The 23161-nt window shown below is 54.7% G+C and overlaps 1 long non-coding RNA gene across 6 annotated transcripts in view; it reads right to left on the minus strand.

Annotated features, from left to right (window-relative positions):
- Positions 1 to 216: 216 nt before the first annotated feature.
- LOC121105204 overlaps positions 217 to 23161 on the minus strand; it is a 34257-nt gene continuing 11312 nt past the window's right edge. For 2 of the 6 annotated variants that reach the window (XR_005837609.1, XR_005837611.1), the window contains exons 6-7: positions 14957 to 15032; positions 223 to 652 (exon numbers count right to left, since the gene is read on the minus strand). This is a non-coding gene — a long non-coding RNA (uncharacterized LOC121105204). Of the gene's footprint in view, positions 653 to 14956; positions 15033 to 23161 lie in introns of all 6 variants that reach the window. The other 4 variants (XR_005837613.1, XR_005837612.1, XR_005837610.1 and 1 more) reach the window with 3 other exon arrangements.

Consider the following 23161-nt stretch of genomic DNA (forward strand, 5'->3'; position numbering starts at 1 on the left):
CCTTCTGGGGCTCTGGGGACCCCGACGCTGCACTCAGCTCAGACATCCTCCACTCCCCAGCTACATTCCTTTCTGGAAAGGAACCTGACATCCCAAAACCATTAGAAGAAGGGGGACCAGCCGGAGTTAGTTCACCCCAAAACACATCTGCCACAGGAGGTCAGCGCTGGCTCCCCCGCCCTCCCCGCCCACCACACTCCCGGGGTGAGAGCAGCCCCAGCCAGACGGCACACCCGACATTCAGCCCTCCTCATATTAGTAGCACGTCCATCACTGGTTTTGTTAAGGCAAGAAACACATTTATTGAGAGCACAATAGGCTGTGCCAAGCCCCAGGTCAGGCGCTTTCAAACCACATCACTCGCTCCTCACAACAACCCTGTGAGGTAGGTGTCCGAGCCCACTCCTCAGGTGTGGACAAGTGAAGGCTCGGTGGCTCCCCCAAGTCTCAGGGTTCATGAGGGGTGGGTAGGGGTCCAGCCCACGTGTCTGAGCCTCAGATCAGTGAAGTCCATCAGTCAGAGGGCGGGTGGCTAGGCAAGGAGAGGCCGGGAGGGCATGCCCCTCCTCGCAGGGGGCGGCCCTGGTCCAGAGTCTTTGGGTCCGGCCTGTCCCGCGGGAACGTGTGCAGGGTGTCCCTGTGGCTGCGGAGGCTGAGAGAGACACAGGTGCAGATGAAGGGGCCCGCTCCCGGTCTCACTGGCTGACAAGAGTTCTCATGCAGACAGGCAGGCCGGGGGGGCGAGGAGAGGAGAGAGGGCCCCGGGACTGGACACCACTGGACACCACGGGGGGAAGGCCCCGGCTCCCAGCAGCCATGGGGGGGTCGGAGGAGCACCCAGGCACCAGCTCCTGCCCTCCAGCTAGTGCCCCTCGATCTCTGGGCTCCCACACATCACCACCTCCCCAGTCTCCCCCACCTGCAGAGATTTCCAGAAGCATACCCTTAGTCCTGACACCCTCCTGTACCCATGACCTCTGAAGATTCTCACCTCACTAACCCAGAATCTGGAACTCTCAGCCTTTCTAAACACCACCCCAGCTCTCCTGCCCAAACCACTGCCAATTAAACCTGGATGTTTTCTAAAATAGCAGCCCCCCTCCTCTGGGGGTATCTAAAAGCTCCCCCTGCTCCCCCCTGCCCTCAACGCCTCTGGCCTCAACCCCACCTCCTCTGATCTTGTTAAATCTCTGTATTTAAAAGCAAACCCTGCCCTCCCTGCCTGCCTCCCCAGAGCTGGCCGCGTGCTTCCCTGACACCCTCCACTCCGCGCACCAGCCACTTGGGCCACCGTAGTTCTGGGGAGCACAGGACTTCTGCGACCAGCGCCCACAGGCCACAGGGCACCTTGGCCAGACCCGGGGCCCACCAGAGAACAAGGGGTGAGGCCACCTGTGCACCAGGTAACAAAGCATTTATTTTCACATAAACAAACTCATTGAATCCCACAATACCGTGCCAGGTAAATGTGACTATTTCCAGGTTACAGGTGAGCAAAAATCGGCCAGGCCACACACACGTGGGCCCCAGAGTGGCCTCGAACCCAGACCTTGATTCTCAGAGCAGCATATGGGGTGCAGCAAGGCACGCGGCCTGTTCTCGGGGCTTACCAGTGTCCTTTGTGCGGATACAATTGTTCAGTACCCATTCTACAGGTGGGAAAACCAAGACTCGGGGTGCCTGTAACCTGCCCAAGGCCACTGCGCTGGCCAACGGTGACACCAGGACCAGAATTCAAAAGAGCAAGACCTCCAGAGTCCCATCCCTCAACTTGTGCCCGGGTACCGTCTTTGGGGGTGAGAGCAGATGAAAGGAACCACGGTCTGGAGTCCAATCCCTCCTTGCTTTTGGGGTGCCCATGGCTGCATCTCGGACTTGGCATGTGCCTTACAGGTTAACTGTCACCAATGGTGGAAACAAAGACATTTGGTGGAGATCTCCACACTCCAGGACCCACCACCACCAGCCACAGAGAGAGTGTGGGCATGACCAGGGCCTCCCTCCAACCTGGGCATTACCAAATGCCACATTACCAAAATCACTTGGGCCACAGCACAAACGAGGACACTTGAGCCTAAATGAAGTTTATTCTAGACATAAATACTTCCAAAAATGTGCAGCAGACAGACATGTCTGTCAGGAGGGGCCCTCCTCTGAGCTGCACCTGCCCCGGGGGGAAGCCCCGCCACAGGCAGAGACCCTCAGGATGTGCCCTGGGGAGTCTTTGCAAAGAAAACACACTTTCCTCCTAAAGAAACACATGTGGATTCACCTTGCACATCAGCTGACCATCAATTCAGTTCTTCACGTCCTTGAAAAACCCCGCCTCCTCAGTCATGAGCACCTATTAGACGCTACTAGTGCAGTAAGGTCAGAGAAGCATAGCTCTCAGAGTGAGGGTTCAAGTACAGCTTGGCCGTCACCCCTCCGACCCTCCGGTCCCTCACCTGCCTTCAGGAAATGGGGACCCAGCCCTGCCCATTTCAAGGGGCAGGTGACGTGTCAATACTGGGCACCAAGGAGACTTCCTCATCCTGGGTCACACACAGCCCTAAGCTTCCAGGAGCCCAAGGCCCATCGGGGAGCGGACACCTGAACATAAACTCATAGTCCCCTGGGAGGAGGCCCCTATCTACCTGTCTCTCCCTTGGGGTCCCTCAGGAGCACCAAGGCAAGGCCCCTCTCCGCTCAGGCATGTTCTCAAGGATGTGGGATGTCCACAGGGCAGACAGCCAACAGTGATAGAGCGAGGGCCCCCTCAGCTAAGCCTGAGGGAGAGGAGTATCGGGGAGTCGGTGCTAGTGCTCCTGGCTGCAGGTGCACAGGGGTGGACGCCAGACCTCCCGCAAGAAGTGGCCAGGTGGACAGCAGCGAGGGCCACAAAGAGCCTGCCTACCAAGGCTGTGAAAGCAGGAGGCAGAAAGAAGGGGAGGCCGGTGAGGCTTCCGCAGAGGGCGGGCAGAGCAGGAGAGAGGCTGGGGGTGCAGAACTCCAACCCACCTGGATGGTGTTTCGGGGTGACAGAGCAGAGTGCTACTCCCCCCCACACACTGGACAGGGCCAGGAAAGAAACTCAGGGGTCTCCTGAAGAGACCCCCCCACCCACCCACCCAAAATGACCCCTAATATCTTATCTAATGCAGCCAAGCTTCCAAGTCCCCCTTGGAGCCGACTGAGCTCTGGAGCACTGTGACCCCTGCCAGGGGCACAGCCAAGCACATGTGGGCCAGCAGAGACCAGCCTCAGTAACTAGGAGAGCCTGGCTGGCAGGGTCAAAGGGCACCAGCTCCTCATGCAAGACTGCTGAGCCCTGGCTCTGATCCCGTCTCTGAATCTCAGCTCCCTCATGGAGAAACCGGGCCCACCCCCCAATCAAGCAGGAAGCTTGCGGGGTGTAGTGGTTACAGCCCTGCCCCAGCTTGGTCCCAGGCCCACAGAGAGACTGCAGACTGATTTTTTCACCTTACAGCCAGAGTAAGACGAAGAGGGGTGTGAGGAAATGAGGAGCACAGGCCTTTCCCCTAAAGGGCAGAAGAAGATGACCCAAAGACGTCACCCAGAAGCCCCTCCTCACGCTGCCTCTAAACCTCGTCCTGCCTGGCCGACTCGACCCGGGGCACACACGGACGTCTGCGGAAGCCCCACAAGCAGATACGGCATCGACAGGTACAGCAAGCCCGAAGCAGTCACCCCAGCCAGTGGCAATCCTCCCCATGAGAAGCAGCAGCCAGGATGGAAAGTGGGACGAGGGGGAGGCTCCCAGGAAGGAAAAAAGCCGTCACTCATGAATCAAACCAGTATTTACCCTGGGCCAACTCGCTAAATACTTGCAGACCGCTCAGCCTCTGTCTCACACGTTCTATTGACTGTTGAAATACAATCTGAGCACAAAGTCAATGCTGACTTTCAACTCACTTAGAACCAGCAAAGGCTTGGAACTTTCCAGGCAATCCCCAACATACAACCATTCTCAATGAGAGCCGGCATTTGATCAGCTCTGTTATAGTTCACCCGGCCCCTGGCCTCACAACCACCCAGTGGAGGAAGCTTTCTGGTGACCCATCAGAGAAAAGGAGACCGAGGGTCAGAGAGGAGAAGTGACTTGCCCAGCACCGCACAACAGTTAGGTGGCCCCTGGGTCGGCCGGGTTCTAATTTCTAATTTCTAACACAGAACACAGCTAAAGTTTCATCGCATAACACCCAAAACAAGAATCCTGGTTTTCAAACAACACACATCATACAGAAGTCCGTGAGATACAATACAACAATTGTTAACAGGTTAATCAGGAGCGAGATACAAAATCTTAGTAAGGGTTTTAACATCTGCCGCTTGCATGTGGTTACAACTCGTTATTTGGCCATTCAACAAAAATGGAAGGCAGCCCCTACCACTGGCTTGGTTCTGTGTTAGGCACCCAGGCTGCTGGCATTTGAGCCCAAATGTTGTTAACTGAGGGAGGGGACGTTGCGGTGTCTTTGATGGCCGGTGCCTAGTATGTCGGGGGGAGGACACTGCCAGGAGAGAGCTCTTGCGGAGGGAGGAATGTGTGTGAGTGCCGCCCACAGGCAAGACCCAGCAGTAGGCAGGACCCAGAGGGTTCTTCCAACCTTTTACAGAGGTGAGCGTGAACGCGTACCCCAGGGGGGGCAAGGGTGTTGCCCAAAGAGGCCCCCATTCCCCCGGCATAAAGATCCCTGCCAAAATTACTCCCATCTAACCCTACAATGTCATACTAATTTAGCACCCTATCCCACGGTGTCCCCTGCGTGTCTGGCAAAGCAATTTCCCACTAACCTGCTGAGTCAGGCTGCCCCTCCTGGCCTGCCATCCCACCCCCAGCAGCCCCCCGGGGGCACGCGCACCGCCTGGTCAGAATCCCAGTTCAAAGCCCTGGTTACAGCAATCCTCACAACAGCCCTGCGAGGTGGGTGCCATTGTCCCCCCAGAAGACAGACTCAAGCTGTCACGGTCAGTTTCAACCACACACGTTTGTCCAGCTCCAGGGTCCTGGCTTTGCCCACTACGCCTTCTCTCCAATGCAATGAATAAACTGCAGAATTCTAAGCAGAGGCCCCAAGACCTCTGCCTTGTCCCACACAGGGAGCAGTGAACTAAAGGCGGGGAGGGGGGTCCTGCCTGGCCTGGGACCCGCATGAATGCTCGGGGTCACGTCCAGGGTTTGCAAAGTACCATATGTCTTGGATGCCCAGGTCTGCCAACGGATGAGTTGGTACAGACCCGCACACAGGGTATGATCCTTGTCACCTCGGGGAGCAATCATCTCCCCCAATTTTCTCTAAATAGAGCTCAGCATTAACTAATTTCAAAAGGGACAGGAACAGCTCTAAGATCACCAGCGGGCAAGATCAGGGTGTCCTAATGACTTAAAAGCCAGCTCACGGCCGGAAGCAGCCGTTCATCTCAGACCCCCTAGCCGTCACTCTGGCCTCTTGAGGACACAGGTTATGATTTCTGAACACCCGGGGACGCAGTTTGCTGATTACCAATCAACCTAGTTTTGTAAGGAAAAAAGTCGGGGAGGCCATCAAACTTCCAACGGAACTCCGATCTGGAAGTTGGGGCTGAACCAAGGGTGGCGCCTTTTGCTGGCACACAAACATGGCCCCTTGCAGACAGGCCCGTCTTCTCTTCCAAAAGGAGATAATCAGGATGAGTCGTTGGGAGCCATCTCTAGTATAGCACTAGCTAATTCGGAAAAATGTGTGTCGATTGTGAAGGAATGAAGGGATGAAGGAATGAAGGGGTGAATTACAACCACTGCCGTCTGGTGGAGGAAGCAGAGAGGCTGAAGGCAAAGCTCAGGGCAGGGACCATGCACGAGGCAGGGCGGCCTGGGGAGGACACCTCTGCGCACGGCGGGGGGCGGGGGGGCTCTCGGACCCTGGCCCTGGATCCGCCGCCGTGGGTGATGCCTGGGAAAGCGCCATGGGGACAGAAGCCGTGTGGGTGACAGTGGCAGATGAGTCCAGCTGGGACGTGCTCAGAGCAGTGACCCCGGAGGAGAAAGCTCTAATAAGAGCGTTCGCTTCATGACCACAGCCCATGGCGCTACACAGCCCGGCAAAATGAAAAGGCTTGCTTTCAGGGAAGGGAGAGGCCAAAGCACCAGGTCAAGAAATGGAGGCCAAACGCACAGATGAATGGATGGATGGATTAAATTAATGCTGGAAGTCATTGCTGGCCTCCCAAGCCTCGATGCTGGGACAGACATGTGCGTGACTAATTCTGACGCAGGCAAACAGCGTTCAGTGCTATAGTAGAGGGCTCGGCGGGAGGAAGCAGCTCTGTGCTGAGGGCAGGGGGTGTTCCGGAAGTAGGGCAAGCCCTCCGTGGGTGACACACCCTCCCCAAATGGTCTCGATGGCCTTTGAGCTGAGGTCAGTTTGTGATAGGGCACAAGGGGAAACCCAAGAAGACCAGGGGGTCCATTCTGCTCCTCGGGTCATGGAATTTAATTGCCCCACTGAAGAAAACACGAAGGATTCTTCACCAGTCCTGATCTAACATGTGCCGTCCATCTAAGGCCTCGGGGACATTTGCTCACACATCGCAGGACACTGGGAATGCAAAGGACAGATGGTCTCTCCTGATTCCCTAAGAGGTGGGAAATGATGGTCCAGGGGGCTGGCTTCCTCAAAGGAAAACAAGGCTGGGTGTCAGAGCTGGCGGGAAGTTACCAGCTAACTGCACGAGATGCTAGGCATGGTTATCTGGGCCTCGGAGGGTCAAAGAGATACTCCTGTCCCACAAGAGTTCCAGAGGGTACGGTGTAGAGTTTATAAATCACATATGTATGAACCCAGCCAGGGGATGTGATCTTAAATGTTGCCAGGCTGCCAAGTGGAAGAGGCCCCCACCCCCCATTTCCAGGGAGAAGCAAATCCTAGTCGAATAGACCTGCAAGACCATCTAGACCAACCCCACACCTACTATGTGAATCTCCTTTAAACTACCCTCATCAAAGCTCTGCCTGGCCTGTCCCTTGAATGCCTCCAGTGACGGAGGGCTCACTACATCCCAAGGACACCCATTCCATCCTTGAACAGTCTCACCAGAAAGCCATGACCCAATGGACTTGGACAAACAGTTCACAGAAGAGAAAATACAATTGGTTAACAAGTATATGTGAAAATGCTCAACCTTCATTAGTAATCAAAGCAATGCAAGTTAAAATGACAGAAAAACACTGTTTAACAGAGATAAACTAGGAATATCTTAACAAAATGCTAATACATCACTGGACATTGTAAAATGCTATAAGCCCTTGGAAATTAGTCAACATCCATACAAACTCCCTGGCCTTTCACTCAAGAAGCTCAACCCTAGGAAAGCTAATCATACGCTCAGCACCCACGCATTCACCCATCCTTCCACCGTCTCACCCAGCACACCACCCACGCAGCATCCACAACATGGCGGGCACTGGGGGTACAAAGATCCATTTGGCAAGCTCCTTGCCCTTAAGGGGCTCACAGTCTAGCAGGAGAAACTGGCATGCCATGAAGCAATGGTCATTTCCAGGTGAAAGAAAGCAATTCATAAGAATGAAAAAAGTGGATGTGCGCAAAGCCATTCGCCGTGGTGGAATTCATAGCATTCGGGGAAAAAAAAAAAAAGATGAGTTATACAGAACAATAGCAGGTCAGCATTGCAAATGACGGCAAATAACCACTCCATGGGACACAACACAGCCAGTGAGGCGATGATTCTTTTTTTTTTCATGGAAAAAAGAAAAACGCTGATGACAAAAATATTGCATGGAAAACGCAGGATATATGTAGTGAAGAAGGCAAGGTTTAAAACTGGATGCTTATTAAAGAAAAAAAAAAGTCCATTAAAAAAATAAATAAAAGTATGCCCACAGACAGGAATGTGAAGGGGAGAAAGACAGTGGCGTGACGTGTCAGGGCGATGGGCGACCTCCTGCTCTAGGTCATGTGCCATCCACACCGGTTACATCAGGAACACAAGGGGGGCCTTGGCCTGTCTGCCTGAGGCCCAGCCTCCAGCCTCCAGCCTCTGGAAGGCCAGCCCTGAGGCTGAGTTTCCAGAGGAGGGAGCTGGGAGTCACAGAGGAGTCTAAGGAGAGCTCCTAGTGTCACCAGGGGAAGGATTTGTGCATGGAGTGCATGCAGAAGTCAAAGTCCAAGAGAGAAAATTTGTTCTTGTTTTAATAAGTGGAAAGAAAGAAAAACACACTTAAGATGTGCCCTGATCAGAGGGGAGCACTAAGATCCCAACTCGGAGCTCGTGGGTGGGCCCGGACAGGGATCCCATCAGGCTTCTGCAGCTGGGGGGCGGGGGGCAGGGGGGAAGCCCTGTCCTGAATCTCAGCACCCCAGAACGGAGACCCTTAGAACTCCAGACTTAAAACTCTTAAGGGCCAAAGACTCTGAGCGTCCTGACAAGCCTCATGCCCTCTGCATTCCTGAGAACACAGACAATCCACTGAATCCCACCCACACACCCACTGGGGCACCCGCGGGTCTCCCTGGAGCTTCTCCCCAGCCAGTGGGACCTCCCACCAGCCCCTCGGACACGGGGTGGAGGCTCCCCTAGAGGTCTGGTCCTCTTCCTCTGCTCCCTCCGGGCGCTTGGCTGTGGCCCCTTCCTCCTCCCCACCGCACACCAACATTTTAAAGTCTTCCTGCGCCTTGGCTAACTTAACCGCATAGGGTTCTCCCTGCTCCAGGCCCCTCCTGCACCCACCCTAGTCCACACAGTGACACGTGAGCTGGTTAGGGAAGCTCTTTGGGGTGTCCCTGTGTGAGCAGGTATCTCGGGGTAACCGGTGCACCCCTCAGGCTTTAGCCCGGCTGAGGCAGAGCCCAGAGCCCCCAGATTCCTAAGGAGGAGGTGAGCAGAGCCCTGCAGCCCCAGCATACAGGCCCATGTGGCCCTGCTCACGTGGCCCAGACACGTGGTCCTGGAGGCACAGACGGTGGCTCCTCACACATGAATTCCATCCTCCATTTGGGGCCACGCAAGAGGCGTGGCAGTCACCCCAGTCCCCCTCACCGCCTCCTCACGTCCTGTCTCCGACTCCACAGCTGTGAATCCCGCGGCTCCCACCTCACTGGCCTGAGTGCACACCTTCGGCATGGCTGGCCCCCGGGGCAGCAGCCGCCCCCCCGGCACCTGCTCCCTCCCAGGGTCCAGAGTCAGCGCAGGTGTCAGCGCCCACGCCAGCCCCGCCCCAGCCCGGCTCCTCTGGGCTCCCCGGCTCCCAGCCACGCACCAGGCTCCGGCCAAGACGGCTCCTCCTGCTCAGGGCACTTGTCAAGAGTCCAGTTTTGGTTTAACGTCCCCAAGAGAAACTGAGAGGTCGAGAGGGACTTTGTTCTGGTTTTTGCAGACAAACAGGCACACGACACACACTGCACAAATCCTGTCCACTACAGAGAAAGGAGACGGGACAGATCCGCAGGGTCCCTGGGGTCGGAAATGTCAGTACAAACGACCTTCCCGCCCTGCTGTGGGCCTGGGGGGGGGGGGAGGTCAGGAGGAGAGGGGACAACTCCAACACACACCCCCACGCCATCTCTGCCCAAATACAGAGGACATCGGAAAACAGGCGAGAAGACAGTGAGGCCTTGAAACGGGCTCTGGGGATGCCATGTCAAGGGGGCCGGGATCCCGGGACCACGTCTGCAGCCCCAGGCTGAGGGGCACCTGCCTGAGAACCCCCGATGAGATGGGCAAGCGGCCTAGGAGACGAGGCTGGAGGGTGCCTGCGCCCATTTCAGAAGGTTGCATGAACGAGGTTTCTGGGGACTTGCCTCTGGGCGCCTGGGTCACCGGGCTCCTGGGTCAACTTTGTGAGGCCCTGCTGGCCCCGTGCTAACCTTTCCCTGGAGTGGTGCCACACCCTGACAGCCCACAAGCCCCACAGCCTCCTGCTCCCTTGCCCTCTGCTGCCCCCTGGCGGGAAGAGCCTCCCTCACAGGTGACCCAGCCCAGGGAGGGGCCAAGACACCCACCTGGCCCCACACCCCCTGTTCACACAGCCTTCTGCAAGGCCTGGGCCCGAGCCCTTCCGCCTACCCAGGGCTATGGACAGGGCACTGCCAACAAGCGGGACGGCATTTGCCCCCACGATCAATCCAAGCAGGAAGCTGATGCCCTTCCAAGTTTACGGCTGGGGAAACTGAGGATCAGAGAAATGAGGTGAAATGGCCCACACAGCCAGCATACCGCCCTGGGTCTTCCTGAGCCAGCTCCTCCCTGCCAGGCAAAGTGCGTGTGCCAGGCACACAACATACCAAGAGCCATCCCTCTTCTTTCCCTCTCGCTCAGCGGCTGGGCTCGGCGCCCGAGAAACTGCTGCCTCCCTTCCTTCCTTTCCTTCCTTCCTCCCTCCCTTCCTTCCTCCTTCCTTCTTCCTCGTCTCCTTCTTCCTTATTCTTTCCTCCCTTCCTTCCTCCTCTGTTCCTTCCTCCCTCCCTCCCTTCCTTCCTCCTTCTTTGTCCCTCCCTTCCTTCCTCCCTCCCTCCCTTCCTCCCTCCTTCCGTCCTTTTTCCTTATTCCTTCCTTCCTTCCTCCCCCCCCCTTTTAGTTCCTCCTCCATTCATCCCTTTACACCTAACTCCCTCATCTGTGGGCCTCCACGATCAGAGCCTTGGGTGTGCAGACCTCCCTTCACAGCCCTTACCTCTGTGCTCACCTAGCATTTTTGTTCCCTATTCCTTTCTTGTATTTCTTCCCAAATCTCGCCTTCCTGATGTTGCTCTTCCCCACACGAGGGTAAGTCCACTTCCCCTGCCCTCCCCCGCCCAGGGCCCTCCTTTCCCTTCCTGGTCCCCTGTGAGAGAACCTGCCAGGTAAGCCCCCCGCTCCCCCCCGCACACCGAGCACCAGGTCCCCATGCACATCTGCAATCTCTCTTCCTGGCGCTGAGCCGGCGTTTACACTTAGGTATTTATTCTTTCATTTATGGGCCTCCGTTGCGTCTGTTTTATGACAGTGCTAGATGACGCCGCCTTGTCACTGGGCTGGGTATTCCCTTTATTTTTCATTCATTCTCTGAAAGGGGCAGTGCATGGATCTATTTAAGGAGAGTGTAGGTAAACTAATTATAATCCCTGTTCGGACAAGCTCTCCCAACTCTCCATTTGGCACTGTGGTTGTTTTCATGTTTATTATCTTCCCTTTCTCGTCTTTTGCTTCTTTTTCCACTCCCTCCACTTCCCTCGCTCTACAAACAGGGACCAGTCGATCTCATGGCTAATCCTAACAGAGCCTGCAGCTTCGGACATACCCGCGGTGACCTTCTATGGTGTCCTTCCCCCCTTCCTCGTTCACCTGTTAGTCTCCCTCCACTCTCCTCCTCTCTCTTGCCCTCTGCAGCTGGGTCCCTGCATCTTTTTGCTCAGGGGCGGGGGAGGGGAGCCTTCAGGGGCCCGGAGTCAGATGAGTGACGATCCCAAGGACAGCTCTCCTGGCTGTCCCAAGCATCTCCATTTCTGATTCAGTCGTTCCTGTGTCCGGTCATTCTTTCTGTCACCCTTCTATTTCAATATTTATTCTTTCATTTATGGACCTCAGGTGCACAGAATTGGATTAACCACAACGCGTGGCTCCCAGAGCCGTCTCAGCGCCCATGCACGTGAGGCTCCCTTTTGTTCGTTAATTCCTCGAGCTGGTGATTTGGTTTAGGATTTAGTTCGCCATCTCCAGAGCCCAGTTTTGAGCCAGTCATAACTCTGGGCTCACGGCACCTGCTCGTGTTCTTACCCCAGTGTGGGCCTCTCCCTCTCGTGTATCTACACGCATCAGTCTTTTTATTTATGGTCTTGTTTTTATCATTTATAAACTCTGGGGCCCCAGATCTGAATGAATGTCCTGTCCTAGGCTTAACTGTCTGACCTATTTATTTATTATTTTTATAGACTTTTTTTAATTTTTATTTTTTTCCCCATCTTGATTGCTTTTTCCTTCCTCCCATCCTTTGTCTTTCTCACTGCCTTTTCATTCTGTTGGAAATTAGGCACCCTCCTCATTGCTTAACACAAACCTTTTGCTCCCTCACTCCTTCCTAGGGCGCTCATGGATCCGGCCAGTCCTTGTCCCTAGTTAAGTAACTGTTTTTATGCTCCTGGAGGCAGGCACACCTAACTGCAACCGTCCGCCCCACCCCAAGCCCGTTCTCCTGCTTCTGTCTCTCTCCTTTCTCTCTTCTCTCTCGCGTTCTTTCGATCTTTGGCCCTCAGTCACCACAGACCGACGAATCCTACTGCCACCTGCAAACGGCCACCCCTGACCCCTGAGGCTCTGCGGTGCGTGCACTTCTTCCTCCCTTCCTTCCTTCCATTTTCCCTTCATGTTTTCTTTTTCTTTATCAGCTACTTACTCCACTATTAACGGAAATGAGTGTCCAGACTCTGACCCTTGATGCTCCGCGGTCTGAGCCCACCCTCTCCCTCGGATCTCCTACCTAGCCCCCATCTCTCTGTTTGGTTGCCAACACCCTGAGAGCTGTCCTTCCCTCCTGAGTCAGCTTTGCTTCTCCCCTCCACTTGCCTGCCTGCCTTCTCCGGGGGCTTTGGGGCCCAGATGACATTAATGACAACCCTGTTGCCCAGGGGCCTGGCTCCCCTTCACTCTGCCCTGTTTCTCTAGATCCTGATTTACTTGTTGATTTAGACACTTATTTTATTGATAGTGCCCTGGCTTGTCGAACTGGACTCACCATAACCTTTGCTGCGTGGCAACGCTCTAGCACGAATCCTACCCCCGTCTACTTGTCTGCATTTACTCACCCATTCCTGTTCCTCTTCCTTCTGTGCCTCTTGATTTGTATTTGGGTATTTTACTTTATTCTCTCTTTTACCCTTTCATGGGACAGATTCAGCTCCCAGGACTGGGGGACACAAGCCCCTCACGTCATGCTCCCATCCGTGTCCGGGAGTTTCCACCACTCACTCTCTCTTTGGCTTTCTCTCATTTTGATATTTATTTGTTTATGTGTGCCAGGAGTTAGACAACTTTTGGTAAAATTTAACTCTCTTCTTTGGTGTCCTGGGTTCTGTCTCTCTCTCTCTTTTTTTTTTTTTTTTTTTAATCTGTTCTTAGAACTCTTGGCTGCCTGTTTATCTATGCCAGGTGCCCACGTGTGGATTCATCGTAATGGCTGGTTCACGGTCACCTGGCACAGTACTCCTTGTACCTCCTTATATATTCGTGCAAGCCCTAATCGAAGAAAATGCTCGCTCTTCCTTTCATTTACTAAGTACCTTTTGCCGTGTTCTCGTTCCCCCCAATCACCTGCCCCCTCTCCCTCTCCCGCACCTGTCGTGCTCACCAGTGCTTTGGGAGTCCTTTCAGTGACCTTCTCTTTATGCATTTTAATTCTGATTGTGTGGTGACACACAAAAAGCCATACATAATTAACGTACGGGACCTGATGAGTCTGGAGAGAAGCGTGCACCACGAACCCAACACCACGATCCTTGTCCTAAACCTATCCATCACCTCCAGAAGTTTCCTCCCGCCCGGAAGGACCATTATCACTGCCGTCATCTGTGATCAGAACACTCCACAGGAGATCTAGCCCCCTAGCGAGTGTGTGAGCACACGGCACGGTCCTGTGGCCACTGGCTTCTGCATTTCCACCCTTTGGTCATTCTCTCTCCTATTTACATTTTATTCTTTTATTGGTAAACTTCAGGGGCCATTTATTTGCATTACACCTATTCCTGGCCCACGAGGACTGGGTGTCAGCTTGTGTGTGGCTCTCTTTACCTGATGATTCAATATTTTATTGATTCAGAGATCACTCTGCTAGGCATCAGATGGGATCTCATTCCCTGCATCCGCATCCTGGCTTGCTCACTTCTCTACCTGTTTATTAGTTGATCCACTCCTTTGTGCCTTCATTCATCCATCTATGGGCCATTATTTGGATCATGTAACAGATACCAGTGAAATGACCTCGCAACAAGAGAAACAGAACACCCACAGTATCTTAGAGTCTCCTGCTTCCTCCCACCAAGCTGACCACGGAGGCACAAGCCACAGTCCCTAACACATACACATGGCAGATGCAGGCAGAGTCCATATTAGTGCAGCCAGACCCTCCCGGGGTGCACGTCCTAGACCAACCAGGATAGATGTGCAATTAGGGCCGGGTTCCCCAGGCCCCTTTGGCAGGGCAGGCGCTTCCCCCTGGACCCCGGTGAATGGCCATCCCCATGAGAAACCTGTTTCAAGACCCTAGAGTACACAGAGACACACACACACGTTGTACACAGTCTCCCCAGTGGGAAACGACAGACATGGCGTTCATTTCTAAATAGACGGCTTTGTCTGTAGCAATATGAAAATATTTTGGCCTTTCAAGGCCAATACAAAAGAAACTACCCATTACCATTGCTGAGTGTCTCAGTCCGAAACAATAAAGAACTTGAAGAGGTTTAGCCGGAAACTTTGAAGACAGAAAATCTGCCCATTCTGTTTTCCAGACATTTCAAGGGGGTGAGCGAAGGTCATTGGAGCTCGAAGCCCGTTTGAGAGGCTGGTCCCTCGGCCCGCGTTTTTTCCTTGGCCCTTTGAAGGGCCCCCCAGCTCACAAGGGCACTTCCATCCTAGTCTGCCCTGGGGCACAAGAGCCAAAGGGACACTCAATAATGAAAGGGCCATTCACTGAGAGGAGCGAGAGAGAAGGGATTCTTTGGGGGTCCGGCACTCGAAGCCGCCTATAGAATTCTTTTGCCACAGAGACAACACAAGGAGGCTGGGGGTCCCGCCTTAGAACACAAGCCCCCCAGGTCCGCAATCCGTTTGGCTCACTGGGCACCCGCCTCCCCGTGAGCGGCCCCCTGGCCAGTGCTCACCAGGCCCTCCCACAGGGCTCGCCTGGCAATGTGCTCTGGGTGGCAGCCCCCACCCTCAGTGACGAGCCCACAGACGTGTCCCCCACACTCCAGCAACTTACGATTTGAATGCTGGAGGGTGCTGGGTCATGTGTCGCGCTGTCTCCTTCCATGGAGGATTCCGGATGGCGTCTTCAACTGGAATGAGAGAGCACGGGGTCACTGGGATGGAACCTCACCCAACCAAAGCAGGGACTCCCCAACTTTCTAGCAGGTGTGGAATTGGTGAAATCAAGCATTTCTCTTTTCAGTACCCTGGCTTGCAAGCTCACTCACCCGCCAAGCTCCCCGCCCCGGCTTTAACTACCCATGGAGTCGATGGGGGCAGGCCCAGAGGCAGGGATGTGGCTCCTGACCCAAGAGCCCTTGGCTTAGTGCTACGCATGGAGATAAGTGCCGTTTTGTGGAGCTCAAAAATTTAGAGCCACGACATGAATGACAGCTGAGCTGGACACCAAAAGGGTGGGGAGAAGACTCCCTGGAAGGGTATCCCACTATGGAGGAAGGGCAGTGCCGAGGCACAGCGTGTGCTCGGGGTGTGGTGTGAGCGTGGGTTAAGACTAGAGTGGTAGGCTGTGGGCCACGGGCTGTGCTGTCTGTGATGTGTGTCCTAAACCATGGTGCACATGTCAGAGGATAGACGATCGTGGTGCCTGGAGAGATACCTTCACTTTAATAAGTATGTACACATTTTTTTTTTTTAAGATTTTATTTATTTATTTGACAGAGAGAGATAGCCAGTGAGAGAGGGAACACAAGCAGGGGGAGTGGGAGAGGAAAAAGCAGGCTCCTAGCGAAGGAGCCTGATGTGGGACTCGATCCCAGAACCCCGGGATCACGCCCTGAGCCAAAGGCAGACACTTAACGACTGCACTACCCAGGCGCCCCTATGTACACATTTTAATCAGCACCGAAGAGCTGTGTCCAGGTACATCAAACCTTGCGTTTCAAGCATTTGCCTTAAAGTTAAAAAAAAAAAAATGTGAGGGGCGCCTGGGTGGCACAGCGGTTAAGCGTCTGCCTTCGGCTCAGGGCGTGATCCCGGCGTTCTGGGATCGAGCCCCACATCAGGCTCCTCCGCTATGAGCCTGCTTCTTCCTCTCCCACTCCCCCTGCTTGTGTTCTCTCTCTCGCTGGCTGTCTCTATCTCTGTCGAATAAATAAATAAAATCTTAAAAAAAAAAATGTGAGTTAAGCAACGGTAGTTACTATATCTGTCAAAACACACAGACTGGGGCGCCTGGGTGGCTCAGTCGTTAAGCGTCTGCCTTCGGCTCAGGGCGTGATCTCAGGGTCCTGGGATCCAGCCCCACATCGGGCTCCCTGCTCAGCTGGGAGCCTGCTTCTTTCCTCTCCCACTCCCCCTGCTTGTGTTCCCTCTCTCACTGGCTGTCTCTCTCTGTCAAATAAATAAATAAAATCCTTTAAAAAAAAAAAAAAAACACAGACTATACAAAAGAGGGAACCCAAGGAATGACCTAAGCACCGGACTTTTTTTCATAACAACGTATCAACCACTGGCTGATCAGTTGTAACAAAATGGGCCGCACACGCAAGCTGTTAATAACAGGAGCAATCAGGGACAGGGGCAGGTGTAGGAATTCTCTGTGCTTGCCATTCATTTTTTCCATAAACCTAAGGCTCCTTAGGGGGGAAAAAACGTCTATTTGTTAAAGCAAAACAAAACAAAACAAAACCGATTGTTCTAAGCGAATTGATTTTGAACACACATTCAGTAGTCTCGTGAAGGTTAAGTAGCGTGGCCAAAAGGTAGTCGGCCACAGCTGAGGTCTGAACAGCGCTCTGAGGTGGGTGAGAGCAGAGCCAGAGGTCAGGCGAGAGAGGGCGCAGGCAGGGAGCCCCAAGGTAGGAAGAGGCCCTCTGCAACTCCCCCTGCCCTGACTTAAGCCCTGTGTGATCCCCTCCACGTCTATGCCTCCCAAGACTTGGCCGGGACACAGTGGGGTATACCTCTTGCTTCCAAATCCTCCTAAAAATTCCTTCCCTGGCCTTGAGCTTCCAAAACCCTGTTTTCCTCTAATTGGTTGATTTTATAACCAAAAAACACCCGAAGTCTTTAAAAATAAAAATAAATACATGTTAACCAAACAGTCGTAAGCTGGTGGATGACCAAGGGCAGACTCCGGGCCCCCCATTTGGAGCAGATGCCCCCCAAGATAGTTTCCAGCCCTCCCCGGGGTGAGCACCTGAGGTGGCCCTCTTACCATGACCACAGTCCTAAGGTGACAATGGGACTCTAGGCCCTGAACACACAGCAAGACCCCAGCACTGCCACTTCCCATGGGCGTAAGGGTGGCAGGGGGAGGACTTTGGTGTGTTTACTGGGACCAGGGAAATCAGGTAGCTTGGGGCATCTGTGTTTTGTTTTCCCTGCTTCTGCCCCCAGGGCTCCATGAGCCCCCAGAGCTCCTGGCGGCCCTGGATTAACCTTCATGCAGACCCAGGCTGCTCTGCGAAAACACGGCACTGGCAAAGTCGTGCCTTGGTTTCAGAGCTGCGTGCAGCACAGCCCTGGGTCCGCCGTGATCTGTGATAACGCAGCGCCGGGCTGGAGCGGTAACAGATGCGTCAGGAAAGCTGCAGAGATGAGTCACTGTCTGGAACCAGAGGAAAACTCAGGGCTTCCTTACGGGGTCCAGAGAAACAGCCGCCACCAGCATTTGATCTCAGACCTCCTAAATTCCTGCGCTGAGCTCATGACCCACTGGTAGACGCCCAGAAGCAGCCTCCATGGCTTCCCAGGCTTAGAAAAGCCTAGCTGTTCATCGCAAGATTTTAAAAGTGACTCTTTCCCGGAGGCCAGCAGGACCGAACGGGTCTGGCATGCCTTTGGTACAAAGAACTTATGGATGTTTAGTGCAGGGAAAGACACCAAAGGATTATTTTCAATAAAATGGTGATTTCCAGAAATAGAGCCCATAGTGTATACAAATAATCAGCCTCGCCTCAGATCTCATGCTTCCTACCTGTTGAGTAAAGACCACCCTCCTACAACTTCCCTTACAGACGCAGGCTCTTTGCAAAGCTAATTTCCTGTACCTTTGTGAAGACAGGGGCCTGGACATTATGGACCCATTTATGAAAATGGGAGAGGTAATTGGGACATCTTTTGAAATCACGTCCCCTCTCTCGCCGGCCCCCGTCAGCCCTCTAATTTCAGTTGGCCAGGCCACGGAGAATGTTTACATATGCCTCTTCCTGGAACCTCACTCTCTGCTTCAGGAGTGGGCAATTAGAGAGAATTAGGGCCTCTCTGGTGTATGTTTACGGTTAATGGCTGGAGTGGCGGAGGCAGCCTCGGCAAAGGCAGTCGCTGGTCTAATTGAGGCTGGCAATTTTTCGACTCCTCATTTCAGCTCCCAGGTATTATAGCAACCAAGGTCACAAAGCAAAGGCTGCAGCCCACTGTGGCGATAACCGGGTGCGGGACCGAGCGAGGGCTCCGTGAGCTCATTTACCCATCCCATGCTAAAACACAAAGGGATAGCTGGAGGCGTCTTCTAAGTTGGGTCTGGGACGGACAGCCGGTACAGGCCTGGTTACTGAGCACTTTTCCAGAAGTTTCCACCCTGATGGCTTTTTCAGGAAGTTCTCAGCGAGCAGGCGAGGGCACCAACAGAGGTGTTGCCCAGAGGCTCGTGACCACAGCGCACGGGGTGAACCCCAGGGGATGGCACGGCCAGCCACACCCTCCTGGGACTGCCGCCACGGGGCCAGTCTCATTACACACTGACCACTCCACAGCCCAGAAAGGTTTTCCAGGCCTGGCCGGCGGCCCACCCATTTGGAAAAATGCTCCATAAAATGCCATCCCCGCCTCAGAGTGCGCAGGCAGCCCCTGGGAGCTAGCTTGGGGCATGAGCGCTATCGGGATCTTGTTCACAAAAAGCTGGCCTTGGGGACTCGCTAATGACTGCAACCCCATTGCTCGTGCTGGTCAAGAGGGAGCCAGCCACCAGCAGTGGGCTTCACGGCCAGGGCCTGCTATCCGGGATGGGGCGCTGGCCCTCTCTGTTCCCTCTCTAAAGCAGAGGGGAAGGGATGTCAGGGGACCAGTCATCTCTGACCCTCTGACTCTAAAGACCCAGCAAACAAACAAACCAAAGGGCCACTGAGGCATCTGGAAGAAACCCAGAGTTCCAAGGGCTCTCAGATGCCCGGGATCCTGCACTGCCCCATGTTACAGATGGGAAAACTGAGGTCAAGAAGGCTAGAGACAGGATCCAAGGTCACTCCCAGACTTGGGGCTGAGCGTGGGCTGGGACCAAGTCTCCAAAAGACCATGTCCAGAGCACCCATTCAGAATTTTCTCCTCTGAATGACAAGCCCCAGGTAGTGGGAGTGTGCCCACCAGCCAGGAGGTGAGTGGGGGCCCAGTCTTGACACCTGAGGCCTTCCACCCACCACCCCTTCTGGTGAAATAGGGCCCTTGCCTTTCCCAAACTGACATCCTATGCTCCTTCTGCCTTAGAGAATACACAGAGATGACAGGCTACTGCCTCCTTTTACAGATGGGGAAACTGAGGCCCACAAGCCAGCAGTGAGAGGCACCGGCCAAGACTGAGACGGGGACTCCTTCCTCTCACGGCAGGGACTGCTTCCCCAGTTGCCCCAAAGGGGCCAGAGCCCTCGGGACAGTTTGGGGCCGGGCTGGCGCAAACGCTTTGCCCTCCACCTGGCAGGGTCCCCTTGCCTGGGGCCGCCCCTTGGCCTGTGAGCCGTGCTGACCCCGTCATCCTCCCTAACTGCCAACACCGGCCCCCAATTTCTTAAGCTGGTGGAAGCAACTCTGCCTCCAGTGTCAGGCGGGCCCGGAGAACGGGGGGTGGGGGAAGGCAGAAGGAGCCACCCCCCTGTGGGCCCACACGGCTGGCACAGACATGTGGTCAGCCTTCAGCCCCTCGGACCCTCCTCCCAGCCCCCTCCTTTCCACCCTGGAGTCCTGTCTCCCTGGCCTCATCTGCCTGTCTGGCGTTCTCTCGGGCATCAGGCCCGGTTTAGTCCAATTCTTGTTTACAGGCAGAGGCACGAGAATTCTTCCTCCTGAGACACTTGCAGAGAAGCCCTAGCACCAAGGAGCGTAAGCATGTCCGAGGTCGCGCTGACGGGGTGACTGGTTAACCGTGTCATTGTGCAGCCTCTTGTCTGCGCGGTGCAGCCCCCGACACACACACAAGGAAGGGGCCACCGCGGCCCGAGGGAACACACACACACTCGGGTCCAGGGAAGGTGATTGAGCTTTTCTCCTTTTCATCTGAAGAAAAGGCACCTTCTATTGAAAGAATGTATTCACAGGACCTGGGAAAACTCATGTGCACTCAGCCCTCCCGATTATCCCCAGGTGGCTGTTCTCCATGGGGGGCGCCCCCACATTCCTTTCTGCCTGCGCCTTTGTTCCGTCTCAAACAGCCCTGGGAGCTCCCAGGCTAAGAGTCTCCTCCTTAAGCCCCTGCCAAAGACCCTATTCACGGCTCCGAGGAGCCAGGCGAAAGGTGGTGGGCAGCCTTCCTCTCCCCCGACCCCCAGGGTGGGAGACTTAAGAACTCTCCATCTGGATTGTTTTTAAGCCCAAAGAAACTGGAGAGCAATTAAGAGACCCACGACTACACCCTCCACCAGCCTCCTCTCCCCTGATTAATTCCCCTCCCACACGCATCCCAAGTGGGGGCCGACCCCAGCCTCAGCTCCTCAGCACCTGCTCTGGCCCCTGGTCCCTCGTGAGCCCAGGACTCAGGGGAGGGGGCAGCTGAGAAGACAAACACAGATATTTCTGGAGACTTTCTCATCAGTCAGTCCCCAAAAGCATGGCTAGAGCAATCAGTTTTCCACTGTGAAGACCAGGATATGGGACCGAGCCTCTAAAATCCAGAAAGCACTAGAAATTCCAGGATGTATGGGCTCCTCAAAGATGGGTCTCTCGACCTGGCACAGATAAGGAGTCCCCCTCCCCCAACACCCGCTTCAGCTGCACCAAACTGAACTTGGGACCCCTCGCGCTGGGGCTGCTCTGTCCTGCAGGGGTGCAGGGTGCCGGGGCCGGGGGGGACAACTCTGGGAGCAGACCTCCTCCCAACAGAGTCCCAACGGCTCTCTGAATTCTTTCCTGGCTCTGAAACACAGACTCTTTCCGCACCGAGGACGAGAGCTGCCTCTCCAACAGCCCATCCCTCAGACTTCCCTAAAGGCCCAGCTTCTCGAGGCCACTCAGGACTCGGGGCTGCCCCCTTGGAACCAGGCACCAGAGAGAGAGCTGTCCCTCCTTCTCTGCCCACACTCATGTCTCGCTTTCAAAATGGGAGCCCCCCACTCGAGATGGCCTCATTTGGAAAGATATGACTCTTTTCCAGAATTTTCCATCTGCTCACACCAGAGATGGGAGACCAGGCGATGCTTCCTTGTTCCCCCTTTAGGAGAGAGGACAGGGCTCAAAGCAGCGGAGGGAAGGGGGGCCACTCCTGGGACGGATTCACACTGTGTTCAACACGGGTCTTCTAAAAAGAAATCGCCCCCAGAGCGGCAGGCCTTTCTCAATTCAGCTGACAATGCTGGTCTCTCCATCGCCCACTGCCCTTTAACCCTTTGGAACCTTAATTTGTCTCCCTCCACACCCCCTCTGTGTAAAGCCGCCTTCTTCTTTTCAAGGAAAAATTCATTAGCAAGCTCATTAAAGATGGGTCGATTTTTTTCTCTTTCTGGAAGTCAGAATGGTCATAAAAAACACATTGAAGTTACTTCATGTAAACGAATAAGAAACACATGCATCCTGTTGCCCTTAAGTCTTGCCAGGTTTTGACATTATTTGGAGAAATGTGCTTGGAAATGCATTTGGGGTTTGAATCACAAGTCAGGAGGCATGAGGTCAGGGGCCCCAAAAGCTACAATGAGCACCCCAAGCAACCTGCAGGTGGGAAAACATGGGGCTGAGGGTCACTCTGTGTCCTTCCATGAACACAGAGGCTGAGCTTTGCTCTGGGCTCCGTGTCCCACCCACCCAGGGGGAGGCCCGTGGGAGGGGAGCGCCAGCTTCCAGACAAGACCACCATCTCCTCCGTGCATCTGTGCCCTCCTAGAAGTGCCCAGTTAGAGGAAGGCCCTGGCGACCAGCCTCGCATGTGACAAATGGCCAAAGAAACCCCTCCTGCCACAGTAACAGGGCCCTCTGCCCTCCGTTGGGCCTGTCAGGGGCTCCTATCTACCCCTTACTGCTCAGGGGTGGGCCAAGCCCTCCAAAAAAGAATTTTCCTGAAAATGATCATTTCTTTCAACACTTAATAATGCCTGGGATGTTCGGTTGCAAGGCTGATTTATGATGTTCTAACCCTTTCATTGAGAAGAATACTTGATCTAGTCTTTACTTTCTGCTTCATGACACACAAAAACATGTATCTGCCTGAGACGGAACGTTCCCAAGTGTACCTGAAATACAACTGGGCGCAAAGAGACGCCACCCCACACTGCTGTGGAGGACGAGGGGCAGGGGGCTGGCAAAGTCTGGGGCGGGCTGGACACCTGCCTTCACCTTGACTCTGCCCCTCAGCTCAGCCCACCTTGAGGGAGTGCTGAGATGTCCCTCCGGAAGAATCCAGAAACCACGGGCGCTTGGCTCAGACTAGCTACGTGGATCTGTCTGGTAAGCTCCGGATGAGACCCCCCCCACCCCCCCAGACCCGCACCCTGCCCTGTGTAAAGCTTCCCGCCCAGGCCTCTCTGCCACGTGCTTGCAATGGCTCAGCAAATGCCAGCTATGAGGTAAATATCACAGGGCAGAGCCTTCCTGGTGCCCGTCCTTGGATTCAGCCCTGGGCACACACTCCCCACCTCGAGGCAGCCTGCCTGGCTCTCCAGGGAATGAAAACAAGCAAAGACAACAGTCCCCAGGTTCGGATGCCTCCACCCTTGCCGCCTACACTGACGGGTTTTGTTTAAAATTAATATCCACACCCCATTTCCCTTCAGTGGAGAAGGGAAGGGCAGACCCGTCTCTGAAACCTCTGTCGGATAAAAGGGCATCACGGAAGCTGAGTTAGAAACCCAAGACCTCGCAGTGAGTGTGGCGGGGGGTGGGGGTGTCTGCGGCACCTGGAGGAGGGGGCCCCTACTGTGTTCATCGCCTGCCTCTCACCAGACCCTGCGTGTGGGCACCAAGGACAATGCTGGCATCTGGCCCAAGGACACGGCTGGGACCCACCCGAGGCTTCATCACTGTCTGTGGGCTTGAGGTAGCCTCACCGGGCCCTTCCCCATCT

Source organism: Ursus maritimus, unplaced genomic scaffold (assembly GCF_017311325.1).
Source record: "Ursus maritimus isolate PB19 unplaced genomic scaffold, ASM1731132v1 scaffold_25, whole genome shotgun sequence".
Taxonomy (NCBI): domain Eukaryota; kingdom Metazoa; phylum Chordata; class Mammalia; order Carnivora; family Ursidae; genus Ursus; species Ursus maritimus.